This window comes from Oryctolagus cuniculus, chromosome 2 (assembly GCF_051225735.1).
Source record: "Oryctolagus cuniculus isolate XC-2025 breed Fujian yellow rabbit chromosome 2, ASM5122573v1, whole genome shotgun sequence".
NCBI lineage: Eukaryota > Metazoa > Chordata > Mammalia > Lagomorpha > Leporidae > Oryctolagus > Oryctolagus cuniculus.
Window position 1 is genome coordinate 187,659,168 of NC_142868.1, and position 23,015 is coordinate 187,682,182.

Here is a 23,015-nt window from a genome sequence, read left to right on the forward strand (position 1 = left end):
GTAGTCACGCTCCCTAGACCTTTAGCTCCTTGTGTGCAGGCCTTGCATCTGGTTCAGCTCGGTAGTCACACAATGCACAGGTTGTCCAAAGAATGTACTGAATCAATGCACATGCTTTTATGTTCCTGCTTCAATCTTTTTCCATTCATGCCCCTCCCCATAAGGGCACGTGCCATTCCCAGCTGGAGCCTGACACCAGGCTTCCCCACCATGCCCCTAGTACTAGGGACCCTGGGTCCTTCTACCCCCAAGTGGCCCTCATGCCTGCTTGGAGTCCTTTAAGTGGCCCATTTTTTTAAAACATGATGCCTTCCTACCTACCTTCCTGCTTTTCTTTTTCCCTCCCTCCCTCCCTCCCTGTCTTTGAAGGGCAGAGTGACAGAGATGCAAACAGATAGAGAGATCTTCCAGTTGCTGGATTACTGAAGCCAGGAGCCTGCAACTCCATCTGGGTCTCCCATATGAGAGGCAGGGGCCCAAGCAGTCAGGCCATCGTTTGCTACCTTCCCGTGTGTGTTAGTTGGAAGCTGGATGAGAAGTAGAGCAGCTGGGACTCAAATCAGTACTCCAATATGGCATGTTGAAGTTGCAGGCAGAGGCTTAACCTACTGTACCACAATGCCGACCCCTTGAGGTGCATTGTGAGCCACCCATGTGAATACTCGTGGGCTTGAGGCCTGGGGAGTGTCTATATTTGTACTGGACTGGATATGCAGCCTGGGGGCCCTGAGACACAAGCAGGAGGCCCTCATGGTACGGTACTGCAAGGGAGTAGAAGATGGGAAGGCGAGGGTGGGGCCACAGGCTTTCCATTTTCCTCTGGCCCCAGGAGCTATGCACTCTAGCAGCAGGCTGAATGACCAGGCTCCTTCTGAGAGGTCTCAGGGACCTGGCAGTGCCTGCTGGGTTGGCAGGGGGTGGTCTGGAGCAGACAGGCCTTGACCTCCTAGTGCATCGACTCTTGGGGTTTACTCATTCTCGTATTTACAGTGATATTCATGGAACACACACCATGGTTCATACTTCCCACTAAGGGCTTGGTAGGTTTTAATCTTTACACTGCCCCTGCGGCAGGTACTAATACCGTCTCCAATCTGTGGAGGACACTGGGCCTGACATTGCCCAGGAAGGACTCAGATCTTCATCTATCTGAACCGGCTCCCTCCGGTGATGGCTTCCTCCTTCGGTGGCAGCCAGTGTTGGCTGCCCTCAGCCTCCCAGGCCCCCAAAGGCCAGCGCCTGGCCAGCAGCAGGAAAGCTGAGGCTTGTCCTTGGTCCAGCTCTGGGCAGAGGGAGGGTGGATGTCTCTGCAGCACCTGGAGGAGTCTGCATGGAGGCAGGAGCTGGGGCAGGGGTGGTTTGTGGGTGGTGGTGGTGAGAGCTTTTCATCTGTTGCATCTGTGAGTGCACTTCACCCTGAGTCAACGTGGGGTCCTCGCTGCCCCCTGGGATGTGGGCTGGGACGTCAGTACCCAGCTTTGGGCTGTCTCTGCATGTGGCATGCAAAAGCCCAGCATTTTTGATGTACCCAAGAAGACCTTGTCATAGTATTATTAAGATTACGACAGCAGCTTGAGCATCTGTAATCTGAAAATCCCAACTCAGACTTTTGAGCGCTGACCAACTAGGGAATTCTATGCAAATATTTCAAAATCTGAAGCACCGTGAAATCTGAAACACAACTGACCCTAAGCATTTGGGACAAGGGAGGCTTGCCCTGTGTTGTGATAGGATTATTTTGCAGTCATTCCCAGGCCCGGTTCATCCTGGTTCCAGGTACGGAGGGTAGCATGGATTATATATGCTGTCCCTGGGCAGAGAGAGAGAACACGGAAGGTCCAGAGCAGTGTTGTGAGCAGGCAGAGATCCACGTCCCTCTCTGTCTTGAGTTTCCGCTCTGCTTGTCCTTGTGTAGCCTCTGGGAGAAGCATGGGGAGCGTGCCCGCCGGATCGCCTGCCCTTGGGTTTGGAAAGAATGGAGGCAACCCTCTCGGCTGTGGAGCAGGTGCCGGGTGAGTGTTTTTGACCCACTTTTCCCCAAGCTCTGTTTAACTATCCACCAAGCTCAGCTTCCTGGCCCTGGGAACCAGATACTGTGTTCTTGGTGACTCACTCACACCAAACCTCTCCTGGAAATTCTGGATCAAGTGGGTTCCAGGGCCCTTTTCAGTTTTATTTCCAGTGGTAAAACATTTGGTGTTTGTCTCATGCTTCCTCCGACTCCCCGACTCCTCAGTGGAAACTACCTCCTGCAGCAGGGGGGGGGGGCAGGGCTGCTCCCTCCCGTGAACCCAAACACCAGGAGTTCTCTGAGGCTGGGCTGCCCACGTCCTGGCACCCAGTAGGGTGTGCCAGGGCTGCGTCCCTTGTCTCTGCAGCGTCTGGTGTCTCTTTTCTGTTTGGTATCTCCCTTGGGTTCCACGGCTTGGAGGAGAGGCCAGGCTGGGGCCAGCACTGAGCTGCTGGATGTACCTCCTGCTGGGAGTCCCCTTTCCAGGCCCTGTCTTCTCCCTCACTCCTCAGACCCCAGGCAGGGCCTCCCTCACCAGCCCCTTGAGTAGCACTCTTGATCCCAACTCAGCCTTGGGGATTAGACCTGTTTTGCTCACCTGAGGCCCTACGGAGACAAAAGAGGGTAAGCGTGAGGATGCAGATGGGTGGGCTGGGTCCTGGTGAGGGCTGGGGGAGGCACTGCCTGCTGTGCTGGTCACTTTGGCAGCTAGAAAGTTCTTGCCCCTGCAAGGTGGCCGTGTGACTCCAGGTTGCATCTTGCAGTGGCTTGGATGCTGTCCGTGAGCCAGGGCACCCGTTCCCAGGGAGGCCTCTTTCTCCAGAGTCTGGGGGCTGGGGGGCACAGCTCCTGCTTCCAGGCATTTTGCCAGCCTTGAGGCTTTCTTCCGGCTCCTCCCCAAAATGCAGGGTCCAAGGTGGGGGGCCTGGCTCGTGGCTGTCGGCTTCTAGCCTCCACTGCATTTCTATAATTCTCTTACTCTCGCTTTGCTTCTACAGAACCCGGTGGGGATGAGGACTCGATCCTAGGCCCCAGAGGTGGAAAGTGGGGAAGACAGAGCTGCTCTGTTCTCTCCAGATTCCCAACCGGGCCCGGTGCTGTCTTCTCCCATGCTGTGTCTCTCCCCTCCAGTGTCTTCTTCTGTGACTCTGAGTGTGCTTGAGGACCCTGACGTTGAACCCTTGATGCCAGGTGCTACCAGGCATTGGAAGGGAGCAGCCGAGTGTGATTCCCTCCTGGGCGTCTTTGCCCCTGAGCTCATATCCGACCCTCGTCTCTCTTTGAACCTGGTGTCACTTCGTGAGGTTTCAGGGGCCGAGGGATCCAGAGTTAATCAATTGTAGGTCATGCAGGGCCAACGTCAGATGCCCTGCCCGTGGCCCTTGGTATGAAGGCAGTGAGTCTCACATGCCTCTGCTTTGTGGGAGCCTTGGGAAGGGCACATCCCAGGGGCTGGTGGCTGGAGAGCTCCTGTCCTTTGCAGTGTTCTCTGTGTTGGGTCAGTCTGTCCTGCCTGAGCCCCTTGTTCTCAGGAAGCTCCTGCTCATATGTTCCATTGCTTGTCTCAGACAACTGTCCCGCACACTGTGCTGTTGCTAAGTCATAGCAATGGCTGTTATTTTTGGAAGCTGCCTTCTATGAAGACCAGCCGAACACCGGCTGCTTTTTTTTTCTTCTCCCTCTTTCAAATTTCCTCCTTATGATTGTAGAAATTACAGAAAAATGCTTGGCTCGTCATGTTCAACAATACATATGGCCGATTCCCTGTCATTGTGTTAATCCTAGAAAAATAAACCTTTTGGCATCTTGCAGATTTTCCTGGGGTGGAGGGGAACACGGGCTCCCCTGAGTGCCGAAAGCCGTTAAACGTCTCCCTGTGTAGCCTTGTGCCCAGGAAGACATAGGCGTGAGTCATGGGACTGGGTCGGCCTTAAACGCCGTGTCTCGGTTATGATCGAGTGTCGGGGTTACGCAGTCTTCAGGGATTGGGCTGCTGGGACAGCAGATGGCCTTGAGGATGCTCATGCAGAGCTGCAAGGGGAGCCCAGGCAGGGCAGGGTCTGCAGCTCGACCTCTTTGAGCAGGAAGACAGCAGGCTGGTTTGCCACGCCCATGAGGATGCCATGCCCGTGTGGATGACTCCAAGACCTTGGGAGTGATTCCTCAGCTACAGACCTGCTCCTGGTGATTTTGGCTGGCCCCTTGAGGCAGTCTCCCATTCCTCCTTTCATAGGAGCTGTGAGATAAGGAGGACGAGTGTGACTGTGTCTATCTTATGGATGAGAACAAGGAGGCCAAGAAGAGTCATTTGGCTGAAGCCACAGAGGGACATAGATGCCAGGCAGAGAATGCATGAGGCCTCAGCATTTCAAAGGCAGCCCTCTTTGCTGTGTACATCCTCTACTGCTCATACTCCACAGATGGGCTGTTTGCTCCCCTTTCTCTATTCTGGGAGGTGCCAGCAGTTACTGGGTCCTGGTGCTGTTGACCCTCCCGGCAGGTGCCACTCTCCTTGAGCCATCGTCTCCGTCCACTAAGGAGCTGGTGTCTTCCTTAGGAGACAGGTGCCCACCTTTGCCAAAGCCTGGGCCAACTCCAGCCACCCTTGGTCTCGGCGGGAGCTTGGGCCTTTGAAATCTGCAGCCCGGCCTTCCCCCAGCACAGCCCGGAAACATAACTCTTATTTCCTGGCTCCAGGATCTGTCCCTTTGAAGACGAAATTGCTGTTTTCCTCCTCGAGGATCATCTGAACCAAAGCCGTATTTCAGTTTATTGACTTGGCTTGAGCATGAAACCACAGGTGGGGAGAGCACAGCCTTCCCATCCCAGGGCCCTTTCCTTTGGGAAAATGGGGAAGGAAAAACTGGCCTTTTCATGGCCACTGTCCTGCCATGGAGCTATTGCCAGGTCTGAAAACTGACCCAGACTTTCCTTGGAGCCGTTTGTGGCTCACAAAATTGCAAGAGTTTCCTTCAATTGCTTGTAATGTTCCTTGGAATTTACAGTCTGGGGTGTTCCCCAGGGTACTGTCCTCTTGCAGGCGGGACCCCCACATTGTCCAGGGAGCAGATTCAGAAGAGGGAAGGATGGGCGCGTTGGTCCTCTCCTGTGGGATTGTACAGGGGTCAGCACTCCGTAAAATGAAGGCTCTGGGAGTTTTGAATTTGGCTTCCCATTCGGTTGGACGTTCTCCAGGCTCTCAGTTTTTGTGGCAATAGGCAGAGCTCATTCACTGAGTCAGAAGGAGGCTCGATGTGGAGGGGATGGTTCATGGTTGTGGTGCACTGGGTAGGAGGAAAAACTTCTAATGTTCTTAGCACAGTAGTGCAACTACGGTTGACAAAAATTAATGGTGTGTTTCAAAATAGAGAAGGTTTCAAATGTTCCCAATGTGAAGAAATAATAAACATCTGAAGAGAGGGATATGCTAGTTACCCAGATACACCAGATCTGGTCATTACACATTGTGCACATGGATTGAAATGTAACATTGTACCCCATAAATATGAGGGTACTCCAAAAAGATTTTGAAAAATGGGATTAAAAGATGTTTATTTTGGTGCAAAAAATTTTTGAAATCCATGTACATATGAGGTCTTTGAAAAGTTCATGAAAAATGCACATTATGACTATGCAGTTTTCAATTTTTTTTGCACAAATTCCATTTTACATGAACGTTTTGAGGTACCCTCATATGTATATTATTGTGTCAATTAAAATATATTAAAAAAGAGAAAGAGACTTAATGATGGGGAGTGATGAATGCTTTCAGAACATCTAATTATCTCTGTCACTTATTCATGAATTCTTGCACTCTATTCCTTCCTTCCTTTCTTTCCTCCCTCCCCTTCCCTCCCCTCCCTGTCCCTCTGCACCTCTTCCCTTTCCCCTATGAATCATCCATCTTCCATCCCACCATCTTTCCTTCTGCCTGTTCAACCAATCTCCCTCTCTTTCCTTCTCCCTCTCCCTTCCTTCTTTCCTTCCTTCCTTTCTCCTTCCCTGCAATCCATCCGTCCAATATCCATTTTTGAGAGCTACTTCTGAATAGCTGGCACAGAAATATACTAGTACATAAATATGTGTGCTGAAAACACTATTACTTCAAAATATGCGACATTATTTTCTGACTTTTAGCATCTCATTTTTTTTCTAGAGCATGGATTTGAACCCAGTAATGTTTTGATGAGGTTTTCCTTTGTCATTCAGAGAGCCACTGTGGCTTTCAGCAGAGCAGCACACACAGGCCGTGCAGCGATCACTGACAATTTAGTGTGTGTGGGTTTCCTTCTGAATTCTAAGCATGGCAGCAGGATGACCACCAGGTCCTGCCACCCACCAATTCCTGTACACACTCTGTGCTCTGGTCATGATGCCTACTCATGGTACCTGGAACACCTCTTCCTCTTTTATGCATGCATACTTTTCCATGTGCTGTGAACTCTGCCTGGAAGGCCCTCACTCCTACTATTCACCTTCATATTAATTCCCTGAAATGCGTTCTCTTCCCCATGTTGCTTTGGGCCATGACAATATCTGGATAGTGTGCTGAATACGAGTGTGCACACCTGTGGGTCCCACAAGGCTCTGAGGCCAAGGCCTTTCTCAACAGTGCTTGAGGAGTTTGAGCCAGGACCTGCAGCGGTGGCTAGCAGGAATGTGGGTACTTGCCACGTGTGGCAGCTAGTTGAAAGGAACACATGCACTATGAGTGGCATTTCATATCTCCAGACTTTGATAATGATGAAAGCCCAGAAAAGTCAGAGAAGTAGCTTCCACTGACCCAACACTTGCTCATACTCACATCAGTGCCTCTGCCCTAACCAGTCCAGGATGCACTGGAGTCCTGGCAGGAACAAATGGAGATAATGGGAGGCAGTTTAACAAAGGGACTGGGACCATGAGCATAGGGTGATGAGGTACAGTGGGATGGGCAACCATGGGAGCCGGGTTGGGGGGGGGCAATCAGTTGCAGAAGCTGCACCTGTAGCCATGGATGTGTGGCTCAAGAGAGGCTGTGGGAGGAGCCGGGACTCCAGTGGCAGGCCTCTCAACCTGCTGTTCTGTGCCAGCACCTTCCACTGTCAAACACAAGTGTAAACCAAAGGCATGTGAGCCCTTCCTACAGCCCCAGGTGGGCCTCTAGGGCACAGTGTGGAGCAGATAGCACGTGGGAAGGGGTGACAGAATGTCCGGCCCATGCTCTCTGCAACTGGGCAGTGCTTGCCTGGCCATATGCAGGTGAGCAGCTTGCTCCCAAGGACCATCTGTGTCCCAGAAGAGGCCTTCATGCCCAAGGTTTGTTGTAACTCCCAGATGGGTTCATGCCAGGGCTTGAGGATGGAGTCTGGCACAGGTTGGCAGAGGGCAGTCATTTCCCAGGGGGGGACGCAGTGCCTAGGGGGCTGCTGGTTCTCACCCTTTGCCTCTCCCTAGGAGGTGCAACCAGGAGCTCTTGGTCTCAGGAGTGGGAGGGGCAGGGCTGAAGTCCTGGGTTGTGCTCAGTGAGACACATGGACCCAGTTTCCTGCAGGCGGGGCTGGGTGCAGGTGAATGAGCTGCTCTCAGCCTGTGCGTGTTGGGACTGAGCTTCCAGAAACTCTTGGTTCAGTCGTGGCACACAAGCTCTGGGGTTAGTCCTGGGCCTGAACCTCGGCGTTCAGCAAGCTGTTTAACCTCTCTGGGGTTCAGTTTCCGCAAATTTACAACGAATGATAATTCTGACCTTGTAAACTTGTGGTGAGGATTGGAGAGTACATGCGTGACGCCTATTTGTTGCCCTCCACCGACACAGGGATCTTTCTGTATTTTAAAATTTTATTTATTTGAAAGTCAGACAGACGGAGATCTCTCATCTATGGCTCACTGCCCAGATGCCTACAATAGTTATGGCTGGGCAAAGGTTGAAGTCAGAAGCTGCAAATTCAATCCAGGTCTCCCACATGGGTGGCAGGGAGCCACCACCTGCTACCTCTGAGGGAGTGCATTAGCCAGAAGCTGAAACTGGAAGTAGAGGTGGGAGTCAAACCTAGCCACTCCAATACAGGACGTGGACATCCCAAGGGGCATTGTTCCCATGTTGTACAAACGTCGTCCTGTGACTGTCTGCTAAGTATGAAATACTCACTTGAGCATGTCTGGCCACCCAGCCTTGTGGTTACTTGGTCCCCCTTAGGTGAATGACCTTAGGAGAAACTAAGGCAGCTGAAGAGTTATGGCAGTGTTCAGGCTCCAAAATGGACTTTTTTTTTAGACGTTCGTACAAGGCACACTTACCAGGGAAAGTTGTGGAAAATTCGATGCTCGGTTTATGGCCCCAAGAACATGAGAACGCTCTTCTGCCAGTCACACAAAAGATGGATGTTGTATCTGGGAGATGGAATGTTGTACAGTGGCTCCGGAGGAGACGGTGAGTCAGACGTGCTGAGAGCTGGGCCAGGCTGTCCCCTGCGTCCCCCCGTGAGTCAGCGCTGCCCACGAGGCCTGGTGGCAGCAGGCCCAGCAGGCTGTAGGGCCAGGTGTGGGCTCTCACTCGTGTAGCTGCAGCTGTGCTGTCCTTTATTCTCTTGGGGATGTCAGAGACTGCCTTGCGATGCCAGCACCGTTAGCCAGGCCGGCTTGGGTCTTGCCCCAGCCTTTCTTGTTTTCTGGAGAGGATCCCTCCTCTAGATCCATAGCTCCATGCCCAGCCTTAACCATGTGCCTCCAACAGCCCACCCAAACGTCTTCTCTTGTTTTTAATTTCTAGGGATCTGCTGGCAGTGTTTGGCCTGGCAGAGCTAAGGTGGAAGAGGATAATGTGGGGCTTTGAAGGGTGAACAGTGACTGAATCTGGAGCCAGAAGGTTGTCCTTCCAGCTGTCCCAAGGGGAGACAGGCTGCAGAAAGTTAGGCTATGGGACACCAGACACTTCAGAGCAAGAGTGAGGGGCTGGCATTGTGGTGCAGCACTCTGCCACTCCAGCATCCCGTACTGGAGCTCCAGTTGGAGTCCCAGCTGCTTTGCTTCAGATCCAGCTTCCTGCTAATGCTCCTGGGAAGGCAGTGGAAGGTTGTTCAAGTTCTTGGGCCCCTGCCTCCCACGTGGGAGACTCAGATGGAGTTTTGGGATCCTGGCTTCAGACTGGACCAGATCTGGCTGTGAAACATCTCTTTGTTGCTCCTTTTTTTCTCAGTCACTCTGCTTTTCAAATCAATCAATCAATCAATCAATGAGCCTTAAAAAGAAGAGTGAGAGGGAGAAAACCTCTGTGGCTAATGAGGTGTCTGGGCAGCTTTGACTGGAGGATGTTTTTCCTAGCACACTACAGGGGGTGTGAAGCAGAGAGCACAGGTCCCTGTAAGGGGACCTGGTTTCATGAGGATTACATTTAAAAAATCCATTCACATAAAAGTACACTGGGATCTATAAATAATGTGTGTGTGGGGGAGGGGCAGGTGGACATTTAGCATAGTGGTTAAGGCACATGTTGAGATGCCTTTGCCCTCTGTGTGAGTATCTGGTTCCATGTCTGGTTCTGATGCCTGACTCCAGCTTCCTGCTAATGCTGACTCTGGGAGGCGGCAGTGATGGCTCAAGGAGTTGGGTCCCTGTGAGGGAGACCTGGACTGAATTCTCTGCTCCCAACTTTGGCTCTACCTGTTGTGGGCATATTGGGGGCGAACTTGTGGATGGGAACTCTTTGTTTCTCTGTCTTTCAAATTATTAGAAAAACAGTAGGGTGTTACTGTCAGGTAAGGAGAGGAAGTATCAGAGAATAAACCACTTACCCCAGGTCACATGGCTTAGGTATGGTTGGAGCTGGAGTCCCCTCTTCCTGTTCTGAGTTGTCTCGGGATTCTTTATCCCATGCAGCAATGGGGCATGAGCTTGAGAATGAGATGTACCTGGGTTTTCATCCTGTCTCTGACATTAACAGACTAGGCAACCAGGGAACTTCTCTGAACCTCAGCTTCTTTGTTAGCAACATGGGATTATCTTCCAGGATTTTGGTAAGGATGGGGAGTAATACAAGCACAGTGCCTAGTATGCAGTAGAAACACAATAAACCGTGGCTGTCCTTTTGATTACTCAAAATCCAGCCCAAGTCCTGCCTCCCCCTGAGCCCCTGAGACTGCCCACAGCAGCACTGCCCTCGCTGACTTGCCTTCCTTATCTCAGAGCTGTGGGGACCCGGCCCATCCCAGCCATGCCTGGTTGCCCGAGTGCTGACTGCTTTTTCTGGCCTCCCCGGCTCCCTGTGCCTTCCCTTGTAGCCCCACCAGTGCTGTATCAGGCCCCCGGGCTTTTGTCCAAGTGTGGCGGTGACCTTATTCCTGCCAGCTGGGGTGTCTCTGTGGGTCAGGAGGGGCCCAGGCAGTGGCTCCCTGCCCTGCTGAGCACCCATGTCCTATGTAGAGCAGAGCTTCGTTTAGGATGGCAGACCCCAGGTGTTCAAGTGGGAGGTATCTCAGGACCTTCAGAGGAAGAGAGATGGCAGTGGGAGGGGGTCTCCAGCCCTGCCCCCCCATCTCAAGCATGATGCCTCTGGTTTGTAATGGGAGTTGGAGTTTCCACATAACTGAACAAAGGGACCTGCCACACCTGAGGTCAGGGGGAAGGGACAGCGTGTATCAAGTCTGGCAGTGTCACCCCTTAATCTTCCAGCCCTTCCATCTACATGGGAGTTGCATGGACTGATGTGTGAACTAGCAGACACGTAGGTGGAACTTTCGGGAAGATGCAGCTTGGGAGTCGAGCAAGCCCAGGTGCCCAGAGACACAGTGGTTGCGTCTGGCATAAATGGAGACCCCCCACATTATGTTTTCACACTGTGGCAGTTCAGTTCCATGCACAGCCCCCTGGGATGGGGCATGGTTGGGGCTCGTGGCCAGGGAGGTCGCGTGTCTGGGTTTGTAGTTCAGAAACACCACTCTGGCCTGCATGGGGCAGTGAGGTGATGGAGGCTGTGGTGGGACACGGGCTAGGGAGGTGGCTGATTGGGTTCCTCTGTGCTGCTGGTGGTCCCCTAGGGAGGTGGCTGATTGGGTTCCTCTGTGCTGCTGGTGGTCCCCAGGGGGCAGGAGGCTTAGCCAGGCTGTGCTGACCCAGGGGGAAGGTGGGAGGATGCTGTCAGGGCTGCAGAGAAGGCTTGCCCTTGTTTCCAGGGGCAGGAGCCCAGCCACGGTCCAGACGCTGTTATGGGCTGGGTTCCTGCTCCGTATCACAGTGGGGCCTCCAGCCTTTCCCACAGCCTCCTCTCCTGCCTGGGACCAGAGCGTGGTCCACAGCTCCGCTCCGTACCACAGTGACGTGGAGAGTGTCTCTCTGGTCTCTGGAGAACGTGGTTCTGGAAGCAGATCTTAGGTCAAAGGCAGGTCCAAGTTTACCCGTGATGGGCTGAAGGACAATGCATATGCACTGAGCTGCATCTGTGTGAGTCACAGCAGGGGCTCTGATGCTGGCAAAGGTGGTCTCCGCCCTCAGGCAGCCTTAGCTTTGCTGGGGCAGATGTAGAGACATTTCTGCAGAACAAGGTAGAATTGCTCCTGCTCTCAGAGACTAGGAGATGATACTCTGTTGAGTTAACCAAGGAGTCCTTCCCAGGGGAGGTGTCCTTAGCAGATGGGTTGATTGTAGCCAACAGGGGCAGCCTGTGACTGAGTTAGAGTGTCCGCTGTGAGTGGAAGTCGGAGTTAGATGGCGCGCGTGGGGCTTGACGATGGATTACACATGTACTTTCGGTTCCCCGAGTCTTAGCTTCCATTTATAAAAGAGTATGGCTTACTGAACACTTACTAGGAATGGGTGGCAACTCTATGAGGCATTCATAGTATTGCTTCTACTTTACAGACCAGGAATTCAGATTCAACGAGCTTAGCTTGTCCCACACCCCGTGACTGCTCCTCTGCAAAGCTTGGAGTCCAACCCGAGATGATTTGATTTAAACTCTGTCTTCTAAACCACTCTGTCCAACATCCTGTGTAGCTTTAAAACTCTTGCTGCTTTTCTTCTCTCTGAATCCAAGGTCCTTTGTAACTCGGTCCTCGCCAACTTTCCAAGATGCCTTTGTGACACACACAGTCCATCCCTGCGCAGCATCTGTGACTCTCCCTCTGGGGTTTTGCACATCCCTGGGGCAAAACACATGCACACAAGGAAGAGCCAGAGTCAAAGGGACACATGTCCTGGGTTGTGCCTTAGTGAGATGTCCTCTCCTACAAGATGGCTTCTCCATGACCACACCTCCCAGCCCTCCGCCAGCCTGGACATACACACAGAGCTCCAGGAATCACCGTGCAAGGCTGGGTTAAAGAGGCTTTCTTCTGTCGGTGGTGTTCTGTCCATGTCTGTAGTTCTGCCCTGACCCCAGGCTGGAACACGGTACTTACTCAATTGATAAGTGTTGCTTGAGCAAATGAGGGAGAACTTGGCCGTCTGCATTTGTTACTGTACTAGGAACAGACAAGTCTCCCGCAGGCTTTCGTGCAGTGAGTGCTGTGTGTTTAGTGAGTCTCCTAGGCCAGCTGGTGATCCCTGAAGATGATACTCTCCTTCATTAATAAAGGTTAATTAATCAGTTAATCAACCACTCGTCCAACAGATACCCGTCGATGCTGGCTTTAGCTGCGGTGGCTGCAGATCTGTCCTCAGAGAGCTTGCATTTCTGCGGAGCTCAGACCCATTGCTGGTAGCTCCGGGGATCTGGAAATGGCTGCTGCCTGATTTGCCTTTATGTAATGCATTAATTTAAAAATGCTTAAAGCTCCGTTGTACTCGTAACCTTTGAACCAGCAGGTTATTGCTGTGTTTGGGAGAGAGCATTTACCCAAGTACTAAATCATCACCAGTCTGCAGGGAGACACTTTTCTTATTCAGCGTTCCGGGGGCCCTCCCGGCACATCTGTGATTCATACTGCTTGTTTCATGTGAAGCGGGGGTCCTGCTGAAGACTGCACGATGGTTAGATTTAGCATCAATTGCAGTACACGTTAGGGCTAAAACCTCAATACCGCAAGGCCATAGCAGGAAGAAGCCATTAGCATATTCATGATCCCCGTGTCTTCTACTCCTGTAGCTATTGTCGAAGGTAAGGCTTTTCCAGCTTTCACAGGGCTTTGTAATCTATCTAGGGTCTCTGCCAGAGAAGAGGGCTACGTAAAATCCAAACATAGCCTTGCTATTCTTAGAAGTTCGTATCTTCAGAGATGGCAGACTTCCTTGAAATAAGCAGAAGATGGCCGGGCAGCAACCCCTCTTTCTGCACAGCTCGCGACTTGCTCCTTCTTCTCCACTTTCCTCAGTCGCTGGTGTTCCGTTCTGCACTGTGGGCTCGGCAAGCCGGCTTCCGCTTTTCACGTGTGGCCTGGATATACTTCCCTCTGATGTAAAGTCATTACATTTTTAATTTCATTGTCCCTGGCAGCTGAGAGGGGATGAAGGCTCCAGCTTTCACCTGTTTGGTTGGCTTTGTCTGTTAGTGAGTGAGAGGCCGAGGCCGAGGGACCGCCTTGGATCATGGTAGCAGGGGAGGGACCCAAATGTCTCCAAACATCACGACATTTGCCACTTTGTACTTTGAGTTGTGAACTATTTCATGTGGGTTTATATGTATGGTGGGGGACCATTTGGAAAAGAACAAAAATATCCTCATTTCCCCTTCTCGTTTTACTAGTCTAGTTCTGCCTGTGAATTACACACGCCCACCCAGGTGCTAGGTCACTTGCTCCGAGTAGGGTCTGAGTTCCCACCCCCTGGTTGTTGGCTTGAAACCTATCTGGCCCTCTAGCTCTTTCCCCAAGAAGGGCTCCAACATTTTGCAGCTGATATATTTGGAGTAAAAATGTTTACAGGCCCAGAGGAACGTTAGTAACATTGCAAATGCTTTTCATTAAGACCAAAAATGAAGCTGAATTATGGCTGTGCGAATAGAAGCGAGTGCGAGCCTTGGGTCTCTAGGGTCTTGAGGACTTGATTTTTCTGTTTTGCTTCCTATATGCTTGGAAGCAGGGGCTTAATTCCTAATTAGGGAAATTGCTGATGTTAATGCAATTTGATGTTTATTGAGCATCAGAGACAGAGGATAGATACAGAAGGAATTCTTTCGGAGTCATGCACACAAGATGCTCTGGGGAGAAAAGAGACTTCTGGAGGGGGAGTTTTGGATGGGTTTGGAGGAGAAGAGCTTGGAATTCAACAGAAGGGGATGATTTTGATGCAGGAAGACCACTGCCCGTGGAAGGACCAGGGAGGAAGCTTCATAAGGCTGCAGTATAGAGTATAGATGGGGAGCAAGGAGTACCCAGGCTGATAACGCAGGGGGAAGCTTTACCCGTGAATACGTGGGATTTTGCTTCAGAGTCTAGCTTTGAGAGAAGACGCTTGTTGGACATCTCTTGCACATGGGTGCAGTGTATCTTAACTCTCTGTTGGGACCCCAACACGAGTGCACAGGGGGCCTGCTAGATTCAGCACCAACCAGTTCCTGCCTGGACACTGAGGGGACCCCATATGGTTAGGGGAGTCCACTGGCACCCAGAAGTTTCTCCCATAACAACATCTGAATGGCTGCTTCACTGTGTGACTTTGGGTAAGCTTGCAAATCTCTACGACAACCAAATAAACCAGTGCTGTGGGCGGAATGTATTCAGAGTTCTTTAACAATGCCACTGACATATTTGTCAGGTACTTGGGGTGTCTGGAGGCAGAGCCTCAACCTTTGCCTTGTGTGTGCTTTTCCAGATGTGCCACATCTTGCCGTGTGCCGTCTGTCTACACAGCTGCCTGAGACACTCGTGTGCTCCGGCTACTTTTCTCCGGGTTGTCTCTAGTATCCTGCTCTCCCGTCATTTGGGAGATACATTCGTTTGGGTGAATGCAGAAGGAGCAGACAGTCTGATAGGACAGACAGACAGATATGCTGGCCATCTGGAGCCTGTGGGATCTCCCAGCCTCAGTTGCCTGGGGACATCCAGAGCTCAGGCAATTGCAGTGGAGAGATGAGAGATGGCCACGTCCCCTGCTGCGGTTGAGGAATGCTGACCCTGCTCCCAGTTCTAACACCTCCGCGGGCTGCTGGCTGTGGTGCTAAGCCAGCCGGCTGCCAGCCCCTTCATTCCCAGGCCTATAAAAACCTGTGGCCATGCCAGTTGCATCACCACACCCAGAGCAGTCATGTTCCTGAGCAATCTGCAACGTGTAAGGTTTATCTTCTGGATTCCAGCCTTGTGTCTGAGCACCCCAGCCTGGCCTTGAGCTCTGTGTGAAGTAGGCGGAGCTATAAGCCAGGCATGAGGTTTAAACTGGTGCTGACGCCGACCTGTGTTTTGCTCAGCTAGGTTAAATTCTGAGATGCGACTTGATTAAATTACAACTTGTTCATGGCACTGATTGTGTAGGAAGAGTGCCTGTGTGGGATTTTTATATTCTAGCTTACTGATGGATGGTGGTGTCAGGGAAAGGTAGCCATTGTCCAAGGCAGAATTCATCACGGGGTAGTGGAAAGCTTCCTGAGAGTCCAAACTGCTGGGCTCATTCGCTCAGTGCCCTCAGAGGAGTGTCTTCCTACCAGCAGTTTCTAGTTTCTGACCTGTAGGACGAGGCAGTTGGAGCACATGAGCTCTGAGGTCAGCTCAGCCCTTCTTCCTGCCATAAACACAGTGGTAGCACGAGGATATTTTTAATGCACTGTTCTCTACTGCAGTCTGAGGTTTGGTCATGGTGACCTGACAACCCTGGTGTCAAATACTCTCACTCGCCAGACCACACATTAGAAAACCACTGCTGGTTGTGCAAAGCCCCACTGGTCACCACATTTGTGTAAAGCAGGCCTCACCATATGTCTCCTGGAGAGGAAGGGAGATGGTCCCAATTTTCTGTTTCATAAAGGAAGGAGAGCAGAGAGAATTCTGTTTACCAGGCCCAACACATACGTAAAAATTACACTTGTTGTAGTCATTTGAGAGAGGAAGAAAGAAGCTATGGAGACAAAGGAGGGAAATGAAGACGAGGAGAAGAGAGGAGAGTAGAAGGAACCGGATCCACTCAGCTCAACCCACCTTTCTGAGGATAGAGAAGATATGGGTTCTCAGAGCAACACTGTGGTCATGAATATGAACATGTTTATTTTTCTTGCACTCACAGGCTTTTTCTGAGCACACCAATTCAAGAACTCTTAGTTTTCTCTGGGCCAGGGACTACCCTCCCCTGGCATACAATTCCTGATGGAGTGCAAGCACTCGAAGTTCCGTGTGAGGTTGATCATGTGGGGACTTTGACAAACGCTTGTCATCCCCAGACAAGTAGGCATGGCCCAGGGAGCTGGATGAATGTAGAAGCTGCTGTTGGCACTTCCCCCAGGAAGATTTAGAAGTGGAGACATTAAAATAATCCGGCTCTACTTTATAGTGGAGACACTGGCAAAGGCTACCTTGGCTCAGTGACCAAGTCAACATAGCTGGGGATAAGTCAGGTTGGCAGTGTGGAGCCTGGGAGGGTGTGATGAGGGAGACACCTCGACACCTCACTTGTGTGGTATTTCTCCCCCTCCAAAATGCATCATCTCAGTCTCATGGTGGGAGAAACATCAGACAAACCCAAACCGAGGTGCACTCTTGGAAACACCTGACTGGTTCTCAGATATGTGAAGGTTGTGAATAATGAGAAACTGTCACAGACCAGAGGAGCTTAAAGAGACACATGGCCTCACTGCCTTGGGTCCTGGAAGGGAAAAACCAGAGAAATCCGAAGAAAAGCTGGGGTTCATCTTCTGGTAACTGACCGATGTTGGCTTCTTAGCTTTGTCAACTGCACTGTGGACATGGAAGATACCAACAGCGGGGGACACTGGGTGGGGCCTCTGGGCCACCTTTATACCTTTTTTTAAGTTTAAACTTCTTTCAGAATAAGTTACTAAAAAAGCCAAAGCACCTGTTGTGGATTCTCTGTGTGTCCCAGCCTGGCGAGTTCTACCCTTGATGTTGCCCTCATGCTTCCATGCTTCTTCCGGGGTAGGAGTATTCTCTCTTAGCACGACCTCATGGACATTGCCAAGTCCATCCGCTCTTGATAACAGCCCTTCATTTTCTTAGAAGATGGATGTAAAATGTCTCATTAGAAAGCTCTCATATACAAGCCTTGTGATTAAAGGGTTTGCCAAACTGGGTTAGAGCAGGCTGAGTGTCCATGAATCACAGGCGGTCATCTGAATGTGTCCCGCGCAATCTTGGCTGTCATCACTGTTAGAGACACGTGGCCACACAAATCCACTCAGCCTTTCCTGAAAATGAGAAGAGTAATGATCAGAGAGGCCAAGGAATGGAGTTTCTAAGACAACCGGCAGCTCCTCATGCAGCCCGGGCTGTGTGCCCGGCTCCTGGCAGGGCTGGGAAGATGGGCTTAAGCTCATGTGGGGACAAAGTGTCATAGCCCTGAAGGAGGCAGCGTAGGACCTGAGTGTCCGGTGGAGGCTGCGAAGCCCTGGGCAGAGCCTCTGCTGGCTTCCAGATAGTGTTGCCACCGTAGCTGGGTCTCTGGACAGCAGAGTCCTTGTGTAGCTGGGTTGACCATCTCACTCTGCTGGGACTGAGTGCTCGCCTAGGCTGTGGCACTGAGACTGGGAATCCTGCCTCCAGTCGATTTGGCTTAAGGAGCGGTGGTGAATGGGCCTGCGCAGCAATTGTTTGTACTGTGGGCTCCTCCCTGGGCTTGTGAATCAGGGGAGAAGCAGCTGTGTCTCTGGGTTTTGACCCAAAGGGAATCCCTGTGCATATGCTGTGAACAGGCAGACTCTCAGGTCAAGTCCCTCCTCCACTGATAGTGGCCATGAAGCAAGATGAGGGTGACTCCATCGGGTTGAGAGGCCCTCAAGATTGAGAGAGGTCATCTTATGTTGCAGCAAGTGGGGCAGGCTCTGGTGGACAGAGGGGTACACACACATCGGGGTTGTCTGGCACCATGGCTTTATGGATTTCCTCCCATGAATGCCCAAGCACTCCTTCTATAGTTATTTATTTATTTTTATTTGACAGGTAGAGTTATAGACAGTGAGAGAGAGAGAGAGAGAAAGGTCTTCCTTCTGTTGGTTCACTTCCCAAATGATTGCTACGACTGGCTCTGCGCCGATCCGAAGCCAGGCACTTCCTCCTGGTCTCCCATGTGGGTGCAGGGGCTCAAGCACCCAGGCCATCCTCCACTGCCCTCCCGGGCCACAGCAGAGAGCTGGACTGGAAGAGGAGCAACCGGAACTAGAACCCGGCACCCATATGGGATGCCGGTGCCACAGGCAGAGGATCAACGAAGTGAGCCATGGCGCTGGCCCCTCAAGCACTCCTGAACCAACAGCATAACAAAGGCTCTTCCAGGCACTGGGCCAGACTTGGGGACCGAAGCAGCACTGGGGCCTGCACTGTGGCTTACTAGGCTAAGCCTCTGTTTGTGGTACAGCACCCAATATGGGTATCAGTTTGTGTCCTGGCTGCTCCTCTTCTGATCCAGCTCCTTGCTAATTTGCCTGGGAAAGCAGTCATGGTGGTTCAAGTGTTTGTGCTCCTGAACCCACGTAGGAGACCTCCAAAAAGCTCCTGGCTTCGGATTGGCTCAGCTCTGACTGTTGAATCCTGTTGGGGAGTGAACCAGTGGATGGAAGACCTTTCTCTCTGTCTCTCCCTCTCTGTAACTCTTCATCTCAAATAAATAAAATCTAAATAAACCAAAAAACAAATGCAGCAACTCAGGTCCTACTAGGGCCACTCTGAAGACCCCCTCCCTTGAAATCCCACCCTCTCTCTGATCCTCTACTGGTTGGGTCTTCTTCAGGGCCCCTCTAGGAGCAGTGACCTCTGTGTCACCCTGTAGACAAAGGGTGACCCGTGACCTCCTTGTCTCCAGCCCATCTTCCTGCCCTCCCTCACTCGCCCCTATCAGAATCAAGTGTCCTGGAAGTGGGCTCTACCCTCGCTGCTCCATGCTGCTTGCTTTCCGGCCTATTTACTATTTACTGGCTCCTATGGTTGCCTCTTCAAGAACAACCTTAGCTGGGGATATCTTCATGACACCCTCCCTGGTTCCCCACAGGAAGTGCCTTCTCCTTGCTCTGGGGCCTGCCCCCAGCATGGCTGGGCCTGGTGTCCAGGCTCTCCCCGGGCCCGCTGGGCAGATCTCCCTGGGGGAGGACGGCTCAACTGCAAGCCCTGATACAGACACAGTCTGGACACTTTGCTTAGGGTCTCTGGGTCACTGAGATGACCAGATGCCATCAGCCCCCAGTGGTATTTCTCAGAGACTAAGGCTTCCTGGGGCACAGCTGTGTCACATGTGGACTGTTGACAACAGTTGGCCATCTAAGTGGCTGGGACCCTTCTTGTGCCCTGTCTATGATTCTGTGTTTCCTTGTCATGTGGTGACCCCAGAGGGCTGGTGCACTGGGCATTAAGGCCCACAGGAAAGCCCAGGCTCCTGTCCTGACCTCCAGCCTACCCCGAAAGCAGGTCCCGTCCGCATTGGATGGGGTTGGGCTGGGAGCCGGCAGACGACTGCACTGGGGCAACCGTGTCCCCAGGAGAAGCGGCAAGCATCTTGACAGGATGGTTTTATGAGCTGGGAAGCTTCTTTCAAGAGCAGCAGACCATTCATTCCGCCAGAAAGAAAACGGCGCTAAGCACAGACGCAAGACGAACTTCCTGCTGGAGCAGCCACTGTAGCCCCATCTGCCAGATCAGGAGACTGAGGCCAGGAGGCATGAAGGGCCTGAGTCAGACAGAGAATTGTGGGTAAATGAGAACGCCTGATCTGTCCTTCCCAGGTCGTGGAGATGTTGTCCTGGCCCAAGCAGTGGCCCTACCAGTGCCCTTGGCACAGGAGAGCAGTTTCTGTTGTGACAGCAGTGGCCTCTCTGCTCCCAGAGGGAACCTTGAGTGTGTGAGGGAGGAGGAAGTGGAGGAGAAGAATTCTGTTTAAAGATTTTATTTATTATTATTATTTTTTAATGTAGAGCGACAGAGATGGAGGGAGGGAGGGAGATCTTCTATCTATCCCCAAGTGGCTGCAACAGCCAGGTCTGGGCCAAGCTCAAGTCAGGAGCCAAGAACTCTCTCAGGGTCTCCCATGTGGGCGTAGGCACCCAAGCACATGGGCCACCTCCCGCCTTCCCAGGACTCAAACTCACACCATGATATGGGGTACCAGTGTTGCAAGGCAGCTGAACTCACTCCCCAATGGCGGCCCCAATGGCAATTCTTTAGGTCTTGCTGTTTGGGACCCAGGATGTTGTTTCCCTAGTGACAGTGACAATAACAGGGATCCCATTGTCTCTGTCATTGTAGTTGGTCCTGATGCCCTCCACCAGATGAGCCACAGCCCATTGTCTCCTGAGCTCCTCTGTGTGAAAGGGACAGGGATGGCTGCTTGGTGGTCCAAGGCCCTGGGAGAACTGGTTAAACCCTGGATAGCCACTTATGGTGGAGTGCTCTTTGCCCCTATAGCTGGATGTGGTAGGGCGATTTGACAAAGTGGGGAGGCCACTTCTGGGCTAGACGCCCTGTCCAGGGCCAGCATCTTTGGCCTTTTCTCAAATGGATTGACCAACTTCTGGGCTCCCTGCTTCTTCGCAGCAGCAGCGGTCAGGTCACCTTCACCTTGGCCCTCTTTCCTGTTGGCATCTTGGAAGGCTGAAGGAGAGAGCTGTTGAGATCTCACAGCTTTATGTGGCTGGGAGTGACAGTGGTTTGCCAAGATGATCAACAGGGCTTTCCCTGCTTTCTGATGACTCCGAGAACCCAGGTTCATTTATGGGGTGCCAGCTGGGCTCTGGGTCTCTCAGGGAACAGCTACAAGTGAAGCAATTGGCTTAATGAAAGAGGGTTTATTTTCTCAGTGAAGTAGGAAGCCTGGTGGTGGAGGCCGGGGCTGCTACTGTTGTCACAGGATCTTCAGGGTTCTGGCCTGAGGTTTTCGGCTTCATGGTTTCTCCATGGCGGCTCCAGTCCAGCTCCCATCCAATCAGGGGCAGGAAGATGCCAAAGGAAATATGGGGAGGGAGGGGTGGCATCACGACTCCTGCAGGGGTCTTGGGGTCTAGGACTGGGTCCCTCGGCTGCACAGTGCAGGAAGCTAGTGGGAGTCAGAGGTGTCCCTAGGCTGAGCAGCGTGGAGCTTCTAACTCTGCCCCACCGTCTCCCACAGTGCTTCCAAGGGTCCTGTCACTCAGGAAGGCTGCATTTGTCCAGCTGGGCCTCACTTTCCTCCCAGATGTGCAGAACACACGTGGTCCCTGAGTCTTCCCACCTGTCCCTGACACTCCACCTCTGCCTTATTGTGACTCACTGCCATGTTTGGTTCCTGTGACTACCGCCCGCTTTCTGCCATCTATCTTGCATCCAGTCCAGCTTCTTCACCTGACCCCCAGGTGCAGCCTCAGTGCTCCTTCAGCCGTGTAGGCACTGCCCGGACCCAAGACCTTGTGCTTGCTCCCTGGCTCATGCACGCCATCTGGAGGCCCTGAGCAAGCACGGAGCAAAGGGACAGCAAAGGTGAACCTGGCACAGCCCTTGCTTTGCCTCAGTGGGGCTGTCTGCCCTCAGCAAAGCTTGACTTCTCACAGGGTCTTGGGGGAGGTGTCGGCTCTGGTCTGGTCAGGAAGAGGGCAAGACAGCCTCTGCAGTTTGTGCTCAGTACTTAGAGGAGAATCCAGACATTCCTGCTCCCTGGGAGCAAACTGGGAGTTCCAGACAAGCCAGATGTGTCCCAAAGGGCTGGAATGGCCCCCTTCTCCCTGGAGACCAAGGATAAAGGAGAAGACATTGACTTAAAACTGAAGAACAGCATGTTTCACTTACTGAAAAAGAGGAGTGTGGCTCAGTCTCGGGGATGCACCTGCAGCTCAGAGTGTGCCAACAGCTCCCAACCAAGCAGGAAAAACACTCCTTTGACTGCCATTTCTCTCTCCTCTTCCTGCCAAACGTGAATCCATGCGTCAAGGCCCACTCACATACGCCCTTCTCTGCAGAGTTTATTCTCAAGTCAAAGGGAGAATTAAGCCCTTCCTTTTCTGCACTTCCCCAGTACCCTTGATGGTAGCTTGTTCTCTTGTATCATAATGAGACTTCCTGGTACGTCTCCCACTGAGCTCCCTCGAGATCATGAACTATGTCTTTTTCCGTATCGGTGTCCCTGGGACTCCCTGGAGCTTGGTAAGGAGGAGGTGCTCAGTGGACGACGTGGCTTTCAGTGAAATCTGACGCCACTGCCAGGAGATGCCTGGTTGCTTCCCTTCACCTGCCGTCTGCAGGCTGCATCCAGGGGTGGCTACCCTGACCACCTCCCACTCCCTCTCCAGGACATCTGGACTTCCTGTCACCCTAGCCCAAAGCCCTAGGTTTCCAGTAGCCCCTGCGCCCAGCAGAGGCATCAGTAGATGCCCTTGGGGGGAGAGGGCATGTGCCCGGCTGCAGAGGCTGAGCCATCCCAGTACCGTGCAGCGATGTGTGCACCCAGCCTCTGCAACCCACCATGCAGTGCTCCTAATTGTCCTCTGCGTGAACCTGGTGCAGTATTTTAGTGTGTCCTATAGAATAATATTGAGAGAATGAACAAATCAGTGGCAGAACCTTCTGAGATTTGCCTAATTGCAACTCAAATTGTTCCCATATTGGAAATTACATGGCTAAGATGCCTTTTGGGGAACTAAATATTAGGAGCCCAGGAAGGTCAGCCAACAACGAGTTGCTGGGGATTTTTTCTCCGTGAACTCTTACCGAGACATTTTCCTGCAATGAGACATGGGTAGGTTGACTCAAAACAGATTTCGCAATCGCTTTATCCAATTTTGGACGGCTTAATTCGGCAATTCACGTAACCCTCTTTAATCAGCCTCACATTCGGGGGTTGTTGCAGGATCAAGCACACTGGCGATTAGATGTCACTCAGGACAGCACCCAACCCCAAGTGGGGAGACCACGGTCAGCCCCTGCCAAGACTCTGGGAGCTGAGACTGTATCTGGGGCTCTGGGTCACTGTGAGGGCTCAAGAG

General features: G+C 52.2%; 1 long non-coding RNA gene across 1 annotated transcript in view; it reads left to right on the top strand.

Moving 5' to 3' along the window:
- The first annotated feature begins 1,727 nt into the window (after window positions 1-1,727).
- The window catches only part of LOC149128184 (uncharacterized), a 133,245-nt gene continuing 111,957 nt past the window's right edge, over window positions 1,728-23,015 (top strand). The window contains exon 1 of the long non-coding RNA XR_016230551.1: window positions 1,728-2,012. This is a non-coding gene — a long non-coding RNA (uncharacterized LOC149128184). The remainder of the gene's footprint in view (window positions 2,013-23,015) is intronic.